General features: G+C 43.0%; 2 long non-coding RNA genes across 2 annotated transcripts; both read right to left on the reverse strand.

Annotated features, from left to right (window-relative positions):
• Window positions 1-3,130: 3,130 nt before the first annotated feature.
• LOC310686192 lies at window positions 3,131-4,769 on the reverse strand. The gene is made up of 2 exons (XR_014515758.1): window positions 4,070-4,769; window positions 3,131-3,394 (listed from the first exon to the last, which is right to left on the reverse strand). It is a non-coding gene; the product is annotated as an uncharacterized lncRNA (long non-coding RNA).
• Window positions 4,770-7,791: 3,022 nt separating this feature from the next.
• On the reverse strand, window positions 7,792-10,089 carry LOC310686003. The gene is made up of 3 exons (XR_014515628.1): window positions 9,978-10,089; window positions 9,284-9,330; window positions 7,792-7,815 (listed from the first exon to the last, which is right to left on the reverse strand). It is a non-coding gene; the product is annotated as an uncharacterized lncRNA (long non-coding RNA).
• Between the last annotated feature and the right edge of the window lie 23 nt (window positions 10,090-10,112).

Below are 10,112 nucleotides of genomic sequence, written 5' to 3' on the forward strand. Positions count from 1 at the left end.
TGTTTGATCTGATGGTGACTTTGGGTTGATCTAGTGCAAAAATCATAAGGATTCATGAGGATCCGTGCTTCGGAACCACGTTTTTGGGCCAGGGCGTGGTCAGGCAGGCGTGGATCTGAGTTTTTTGTGGTGTAGGTTGTGTCCCTGGCTATGATGTGTGATTTGACAGTGAGTTTGGGTTGGTCCAATGCAAAAAGTGTGAGGATCCATGAGGATCTGTTCTTGAAAACCACGTTTTTGTGCCATGGTATGGCCAGGAAGCCATGGATCCGTGATTTCTGTGGTGGATGTTGTGCCCCTGGACATGATGTGTAATTTGAAAGTGAGTTTGGGCTGATCTAGTGCAAAAATCATGAGGATTCATGAGGATCCGTGTTTTTTAACCATGTTTTTGCGCCATTGCGGCACCACAAAACAGTGGATGCGTGATTTTTTTGGTTCCTCCTACAGACTAAGATGTGGTCTACAGTAGCATGGTGTTTTTATTTTGTTTCAATATAAAAATCATATGAATTCATGAGGATCCGTGCCTCGGATCCATGTTTTTATGGTACTGCAGCGCGGCAAAGTGTTGGATCCACGTTTTTTATAGTCCAGTTTGTAGGCGTGCCTTCTAGGTGTGATTTGACACTGCATTTGTTGGAATTAATTTTAAAAAAGTGGAGGATCCATGAGGATCCGTGTAGATCCGCCTTTTATGCAGACCCTCATTTTGTGTTGTATCATGTTGTGCACTGTGGTTTGCTGTTGTTTTATTGATTGGAGTTTAGAAATTACTTATTGTAACTGTTGAGTGTATTTCTGCTTAATTTTGAACTGCTGATATTTAATATTATTCTGTATTGTTTTAATATATGTTGAATGTTATTTTATTTGCATATTGTATTCTGCATATTGTCTTATTTATGTAATGTTAGCCGCTCTGAGCCTGGCTTTGGCTGGGGAGAGCGGGATACAAATAAAATTTATTTGTTTGTTTGTTTGTTTGTTTGTTTACTGAGGGTGTCTGCTATAGCCCTCGAAGCCAGAGGACTTTGATATTGCCTTCGTAGAGCAGATTACCAAACTTTCAAAAAGGAGAGAGATAGTAGTCATGGGAGACTTCAACTACCCTGATATCTGTTGGAATTCAAACTCTTCCAAGAATGGAAGGTCCAACAAATTCCTCAGTTGCCTCACTGACAATTTCATTTCTCAGAAGATGGAATATGCAACAAGGGAATCATCTCTCTCAGACCTGTTCAAAAAGGGAGGAACTGATGGACAAAGTGGAAGTACTGAAGTCTGGGTCAAATAGTGGAAAGAAGACCCACATGCGCCTCGTTGGAGAGGACCCCGCACAGTTCTGCTGACATCACAAAGAACTGTTAAGGTTGCGGGAGTGCTGCTATGGATTCACCATACACGAGTTAAGAGATCTGAAGGCCTTTTCAAGTCCATCAACTATATAATGTCTTGTTTAGTTATTTACTCCATAGGCAACTGAAGTGTCATGGGGCCTTGGAACACAAGTCCACCTTGTTCATTCAGAGGTCTATAGTGTCTTATGGAAAGAGTTCTGAAAGAAAGTGTGGCTATGATTTTCATAGAATAATGCTCTTTCTTTCTTTCTCCCTCCCTCCCTCTCTCTGGAAATGAATGTTAAAAGAGAAAGGAACAGGGGAATGCAAGATAGTAGTCATTTGCTTTGATTCAGAGATAAAACAGTTTTAATTTATTAGCAAATAAATGATCCCAGAATCAATCCTAGACATACTTTAGGCTGGAAATTACTTTTGTCACAAAGCCTGTAATGGTCTTATTCAGCATTTTAAAAATAAAATCTCAATCTATATATATATTGCAGACTTTTCTGGGGGGGAAATGTGTTGTATATTAATGCTTATATAACAGATGGCTCCCTGTGGAGCTCAGAAATCACTACCTAAGATCCTTCCTCAGGGTCTACCAGAGTCACCTGCAACTCAGTGATCAAAGCAGCACCAGGTGTCTGCATCTATGTGCCATATTAATTCCCTACAGTTCCTGAGAGTGATGCTATATTGTGAGCATTGTGTGAAATTAAGCAGGCATCTAGACTGGTGCTAATGCTTCCCACAACCAAATAACCCTGACCGAGTAAGAGGCTCATCAGAGGCTACTTTGCTCTGGGTCCCTCTAAGCTGCACCTGGCCGTGTTCACCATACCTGCGCCTCCCCTGGGCTTTGCATGCTTCTTCTGACATGCACACATGGGCATTTGGCCCTTAAATTCTCAAAATAGGAGATGGCCAAGGCTGGGTTGAAAACTGTGCCAGAGGCCCCATCAAAGTAGTACCCCTTCACCTTACGCTGGTGAGGAGCACAAGGTCATATCCACACCAATATCCGTTTAGTCTTGCTGGCCACATGACCTGGAAAGCTGTCTGTGGACAAACGCTGGTTCCCTCGGCCTGAAAAGCAAGATGAGCGCCACAACCCCACAGTCACCTTTGACTGGTCTTAACTGTCCAGGGATCCTTTACCTTTACCTTCTACCTAAACTACAGTTCCTGGGATCCTTTGTGGGAAAGGAGTGTCTGGTGTTGATGTGACCAAAATGTGGTCTCCTAGTAACTTGAGAGGTGCCCTAAACATGCCTAAGGGAGTTCCTCCATATTCCTGCTTCACTTAATCAGAAACCGAGAGAGATTTCTTCTCACCAGTGGTTCCAGACCCACCAGCTGCCTGCTTTCTAATAATTAAAAGATATTGCTGTTCTGAAGTGGTCAGCAAAGAACAGCCATCAATCTCTCATTGGGAAGCCCTGTTCTGTGACATCACTATTGCCCTTTTTGTGTAACTTGTAGTGTACAGTGGTACCTCAGGTTAAGCACTTAATTCGTTCTGGAGGTCCGTTCTTAACCTGAAACTATTCTTAACCTGAAGCACCACTTTAGCTAATGGGGCCTCCTGCTGCTGCTGCTGCCGCGCCGCCGGAGCACGATTTCTGTTCTCATCCTGAAGCAAAGTTCTTAACCCGAGGTACTATTTCTGGGTTAGCGGAGTCTGTAACCTGAAGCGTATGTAACCTGAGGCGTGTGTAACCCGAGGTACCACTGTATAGATAGTGAATGTCAAAATAACAGATACAAAGTAAGAACACAAGTGGTGTTGCATATGTAATACTTTACTTGATTGATTTAAAGGAACTGGGTTTAGGCTCATTTTGAACAGAAATCACAGAGCACATTTTTATTCCTTTAAAGGCTTCTACCTCTCCCATTTCTGATCTGGAGCCTTCTTGCAGATAAATGACATTTTGTGCCAGCAGGCAGCATCGTGCCAACAATATCTATGTCTGCATTTCTGTGTGATATAAACACAGTTGTCATCTGGCGATGCGCTGGGCTGCTTCATCTCAGTATCCCAGAATCTGAAAAAAAAAGATGGCAGCACAAATCAATTCAAACTAAATGTTTGCTTTATTTTCTTCGTTGGAGCAATAAATATACGTATGCAGGAACATTGCGGAGATAGGTTTCTCACCAAGGGCTTCTGAGAAAACGAAGCAATCAATGATAACAGTTTCAAATGGCTACTAAATGTCTTGCAGCTATTAAATACCCCCCTTGCGCCTCCTTTACAATTTTTTAAACTAAAAACCCAATGTTTTAGAATGTTCCTCTTGTTAGCAGAGGAAACAAGCCAGAAAGAAACCCGTGTCTGGCTTTTTATAATGTGTGAACCCAAACACATGTTTTGTTTCTCTCCAAACAAACCACTATCAGTTAACTTCCCTCACCCCTAAAGAAAACCCATTGGCTTCCACTTGCCATCTACTTGAATAGAAACAAGTCATGGGTGGTATTCACTGCTAATTCTAATCAGACCTATTGAAGTTAATGGATTAAGCTAGGTCCATGCATAATGAAGAGCAGATCCCTGTGCCTGAACTAACACGGGAAAGTTTCAAAATCTGAGTGCAAACAAAAGTGACAAGAGCTAAGTTTCTAGACCCTATTGACAAATTAAAAGTTGACAAACGAAAATGGATTTCTGGGAGTCTGTCTGCAATGAAGGCATTAAGAATGTTTATTTACAAACTCACACTTCAAGAACTGCTGAACCATCAAGCCATTCCAATCCATTCAGTTTTTTGTTATTCTTCCTTAGTCCTATCCAGAAGGGTTTCTTAAACTTAGCTCCTTCATTGTTTATAAAGTCCTGCAAAAAAGCACAACCAGAAAGAAGAAATGAGTGTCTAGATTCCAGTTTCAAAGGTTTCCAGAGAGTGGGAGACACTAAAACATTACAGACCTGTAAAATAATACTAATCTTGTGATAACTTAAAATAATACTAATCTTGTGATAACTTAAAGACGATCCCTTTTTATTATGGCTTAAGCTTTAGGGAACTAAAGTCCACTTTGTCAGATGCATCTGATGAAGCAGGCTCGAGTTCTTTAAAGCTTACACTATAAAAAGAGGAGCTAGATTGTGTATTCCTGGCATTGGGCAGTTGAGACAGATACGGCATTTTGCTGATTTCCCACCTGCTTCTTTGGCAGCGCTCAAGGTGTGAGGACTAAGTCTCACCAGCTGTGCCCACCTGGGAACTCAGTGCAGCATCAGGGCAGACTGGAGGGTCAGGGAGGAGCAGTTGCTGTGGTCTATAGAAATTCTCTCTCTCCAGGCTCTCTGTCCAATTAATGAGGGGAGCTAGATTGTGTGTTCCTGGCATTGGGCAGCTGGGACGGAAATGGGGTTCTGCTAATTTACCACCTGCCTCTCTGCCCAGCAGCCTCCCTGCCTGAGCTGATAGAGGACACTCAGACTGCTGGTTTTTAGGAACTTAAACATCCATGCTGAGATGAGCGGCTCTGGGATGGCTCAGGACTTACTTCTACTCAACATTGTTACTTCTTTGTTCCAGAGTAGATTCCAATGTAAAGTTCGCAGAGTAAAAATTTAAACAAATTGCAGGATCCCTCTCCCCCAATAGACCAGAGGCAATTGTATTTCATCCAGCAGAACTTTACTGCTACTGAAGGCAAATTAGCATAATGGTGGTCACAAATCCAATATATTCAGGATTGGCACTGTCTATAAGAAATCCAGTTGCAGCAGACCTAACTTAAACTTACATTAATTTATAATCAGTCTAAACCTTAACACTAAGCATACTATGTGCAGAACAGCACACCAGACGGAAAAGAGACGGAAAGAGAGAGTGAAACCCAGGCTCCTTCTGGCCCTACTTTTATAGCCAGCATGACCTTGACTGAAAAAGATATGAGAACCAGTTTAAGCCGGCTGTACTCAGCTTCTCTGAAGGCATAACCCAAACATCATGAACTTTCTGCTTGTTTCTTTCACACAGAGAAGGTTCCAGAACCTTCTTGAATTAGAATAGGAAAGATCTCTACACATCTGATCAATACTTTTTGTACTAAGAAATGCAAACTGAGAGTTACTGGCCCAATGCATGTGACAGGCCACACTCTGGACCGTTTTCTCAAGTGGGCAGGAACAAGGTGATCTGAAAGTGGGGGATATTCATACAAGCCCCTTGTCATGGTCAGAACGCTTCCTGTTGAGATCTTCTCTCCTCTGCAGAGGCAGAAGACCTATTTTGATGGTCTACCCTTGGAGCCTAATGGATCCACTGACTTTTCAGACAGTTCTGCTGGTTTTTCTGGATGATATGACTGGTGCTCCAGTTGAAGCCCTGGATTACCTCTGGAATATCTGAATGGCTCAGACTATTGATATCATTCAGCCCACATTTTACCAGCTTCCTTGCAAGAATATCATGGGGGACTTTGTCAAAAGCCTTACTCAAATCAAGGTAAACTATGTCCACAGCATTCCCCCGTACCTCCAAGCTTGTAACTCCATCAAAAAAAGAAATGAGATTCATCACACCAACTTGTTTTTGAGAAACCCACGCTGGACCTTAATAATGACAGCATCCTTTCCTAAGAGCTGGTAGATCAACTATAAGCTCCTTATGCAGCCACACAGTTTCTTTAGGTGCCTCCCACTTTTCCTCCTTGTTGCAATTGTCTTCATTTGTGCCTTCTATACTTCACCTTTAAGAAAATCCAAGCCATCTTGGACCTGCCCCCCTTCTCTTTGAGTATTTCTGACCATGGGATTCACACAGCAATTCCTTAAGCTTTTTGAAATCAGCCTTCTTAAAGTCCAGAGTGCATGTCCAACTACACTCAGTTTTTCTTTGCCTCTTTCTTATGAAACCCAGGAGAACATGATCACTTCCTCCCAAGATTGCCATTACTTCCACTTTGTCCATCAGTTCCTCCCTTTTGGAGATGACCAGGTCTGAGAGAGATGATCCCCTTGTTGCATATTCCACCTTCTGAGAAATGAAATTGTCAGTGAGGCAATGGAGGAATTTGTTGGACCTTCCATTCTTGGAAGAGTTTGAATTCTAACAAATATCAGGGTAGCTGAAGTCTCCCATGACTACTATCTCTCTCCTTTTTGAATGTTTGGTCATCTGCTCTAGGAAGTCCTTATCAAAGTCCTCTGTCTGGAGGGCTATAGCAGACACCCACAGTAAGGCCACTGTTCTTTCCCTCTCCTACAATTTTTACCCATATATGCTCATCCTGCTTTCTGTAGCTGAATACAGTACCTATAGATATAAACATAGAGCTTTACAAAGTGGGAAGAACATTCCTCCAGTAGTTGATTTATTCAAGTGTGATTATTATTATACGAAAGTCTTGTGAAGGCATCATTTGCCAAGGTCAGGCCTGGATTTATGTTCTCAATGTTTTGTTGTCATGTTCATTGCTTACTATTACTCTATATATTCTGTGAACTGGTGCTCTGGCTATCTTTTGGGGTTGAAGATCTGGATGTCAAGTGTCATCAACAATGATGTACCACCTCCCCTTGGGCTGAGCCATGGCATGGAATCAGCCTATGGGGAAATTATTTCTAGGACATGGGAAGCCTTGACTAAGAATCAGGCCTGGTTAAGAGCGGAAGTCTCGTAATCTGGGGAACCGGGTTCGCGTCTCTGCTCCTCCACATGCAGCTGCTGGGTGACCTTGGGTCAGTCACACTTCTCTGAAGTCTCTCAGCCCCACTCACTTCACAGAGTGTTTGTTGTGGGGGAGGAAGGGAAAGGAGAATGTGAGCCGCTTTGAGACTCCTGAAGGGGAGTGAAAGGCGGGATATCAAATCCAAACTCTTCTTCTTCTTCTTCTATTATTATTATTATTATTATTATTATTATTGCAAGGCTAAGTGGATGGAGGAAGCTAATGTGAAAGCTTGGTTTCTTCGGGACATGTATCTCTCTGTCTTCCCTGGATGGCCTCAACAGACCAGAGAGATGCTATCTTACAGAGCAGCAGGGGAGCCAACATGGTGCTCCTTGTGACTCAGCTCATTTTGGAGGCACATCTGTGGCCATGGTGGAATCTACACGCATATAAAAGAACGCTGCAAAGGGGAAAGGAAGCAAGGCTCACTATTACAGCCAACCGGCTGCTGCTTTTTGGAGTTTTGGGGCAGCTTGTAGGCAACAAGTGCTCCAATGAAGGTCTTGGGGATGACCAGGACGTCAAGAGTTCCCACTGAGGTCAAAAGCAAACTCCCAATGGGTCTGTACGGTTCCAGTTGGCGCCATTGAGCTCAGATCTCTGGGCTTCAACACATTCCAGCAGCAGGCTGACACAGTGATAACAGGATGCTGGACTCTGGTCTTCTTATATTTTTACCCATCTTTAACCCTAAAGTCCCAGGCATCTACAATTAAAAATGCAACAATAAAGACAGCATAAGCATGTTCCTTACGTGCCTCTTTCTTGGGAGCTGGATCTGGAAAATTACAATATATGTCCACTAGAAACTGGAGCTGGGCCAACATTTCCATAAATATTTTCCCCCACAGAATTATACCATCTTTCAGATAGATTGGACTTAAGTCATGGTGGGCTTTATAAGTCACAACAAGTGCTTTGAATGGTGCACAGAAACAGACCAGTAGCTTCTGGGGGGGGGGCAGTTCACTAGAGATTTTTTATGCTTTCCAATACTTTTTGAGGATCTAGGGGAGGCCAACCCACCCCCCACCCCCCTTGGCTATGCCCATGCAGCTGAACTGTTCTAACAAGGGAGTTATAACCAGCCCCAGACACCAGCCTGGCTGCAGCTCTTTGACTCAGTTAAAGTTTCCGAGCACTTTTCAAAGGCACGTTACAGCAATCCAATCGTGATGTAACTAAAGCACGTGTCACTGTGGTCCAGTAATAATAACTCTCCCCCTCCTCATTTAATTCCCACAAGAACCCTGTGAGGCAATCTCTTGGTGCAAGGCTTTTCATGTGGTCTGCATAGTTTTATTGTCCTTTTCTGAAAAATGCAATTAATTTTTTATTTTTTTTAGAAAAAAGGGAAGAAAGAAAGAAAGAAAGAAAGAAAGAAAGAAAGAAAGAAAGAGAGAAAGAGGAAGGTGATGTTGATGAGCTTGTGGAAGTAGCAACCCTCATAGCAGGACTTTCCCATGAATGCTTGAGCTGAGATTCCTGCATCGCAGGACGTTGGACTAGAAGAATCTGCAATTCTATGAGTCTATGATTCTATGATTCCCGTGCCAGGGTCTCTGTCGTTCACCTGTATGGGACTGGGGGGGGGGGGACAGCAATATCAGGTCCCCACGGGGAGCACTGGGTTGTTTCATTGGCAGGCCTGCACAGCACCCTTTCACAGCTGTGCCCAGTGTCGGGATTCAAGCCATTATCAGGAGAAACTGGCCACTCTCCAGGCACCCGGCTTGAATCACCGGTTGACCTCCCTGTCTGCATTCTCCGGCAGGATCCAGGCAAGGTCGCGATCGGCGATCCTCCTCAACGTGAGAAGAACACACCGCTCTTTTCTGTCCCCCCAGGCAGGGGAAAGAGATAGACAGAAACGTATTTACATGTCTTTATTTCTGTCTTTTGCAGCGTTACAGAAAACACGTCTGCTCTCTTCAAACTCCAACAGCAGAGAGACTAACTCCTCCAGTACTTCCTGTACAGCTCATATTACACTCTGAGCTAATTCCGGTGCTTCGCACTGTGAATAGACCGTCCCTTTGTTTCCCACAGAACAGTCCCAACATTCCCATTTGTGTTTTGCTTTCAAGCTAGCAGCTCGCGGCCGCATTGCTTCTATATCGTAACAGTTTCATTGGCAGGCCTGCACAGCACCCTTTCACAGCTGTGCCCATCTGAGCTTCACTGAAGTCTGTGGCTTAGAACATTTGCGTTCCTATGAAGAGGAAATAGTAAAGGAAGGAACTTACCTGGTGGATTTTTAGGGGCCATTTGAACTGGTGTCTCATTTCCTTCTCTATATGTGGGACCATAAAGTAGATTGCTAAGTCAATATTTAAATTAAAAGGGGAGTCACAATGGGTTATTGCATAGGCAGTGCTGGCATTGGGGACCCCCCCCCCAAAAAAAAATTAATATTATTGTAACCTGTAAATCACGCTGTTAAGAAATTTGTGGGCACTTTTCATTTTCCTCTGACCCTACTTTTTACAACTCCTCGCCCAAATCATTTCTATAAACAACTCATGATAACACAGCATTTGTCTGTTAAAGTGGCATGTAGCCCACAACAGCACAATGCTACATTTGTTCATAGTTAAGGTGCCAAATTAATATTTCTTGTTTTTGTCACACAAAACTAACATGGCTACTCTGAAAACGTTATCATAATGCCAATTCCTTCACATTTAACTGTGATTATTTAGAGCAGTTCCGTTTCTTTGGGGGTTCACTGTTCTTTCTGCTATCAAAAAAACAAATGCACACATGATAAAAATTATACTGAAGACCTAGTGATCAAATTCCATCTCCTGACGCAAAACACAAATGTGACATTTATTTGTTTAAAACATGTATGTAACACTAATGTACAGTATAAAACGCTTTTGAAAGGCTTGAGGATACAATTTAGAATCTGACTATGTAGTAATAACATTTCCCTACCTTACATTGCTCCTTTTTGGATGTTGTGGCCCCCTGTTGCACTTGTCTTCTCTCCACCTGGGGTCCTTCTGTCAACAACCTCATCCATTTTTCTCTGTGATGCAGAATGTTCCAGAACTTCCCTGATTCGCTTTC

Source organism: Podarcis liolepis (assembly GCF_965112155.1).
Source record: "Podarcis liolepis genome assembly, chromosome: 9".
Classification (NCBI taxonomy): Eukaryota; Metazoa; Chordata; class Lepidosauria; order Squamata; family Lacertidae; genus Podarcis; species Podarcis liolepis.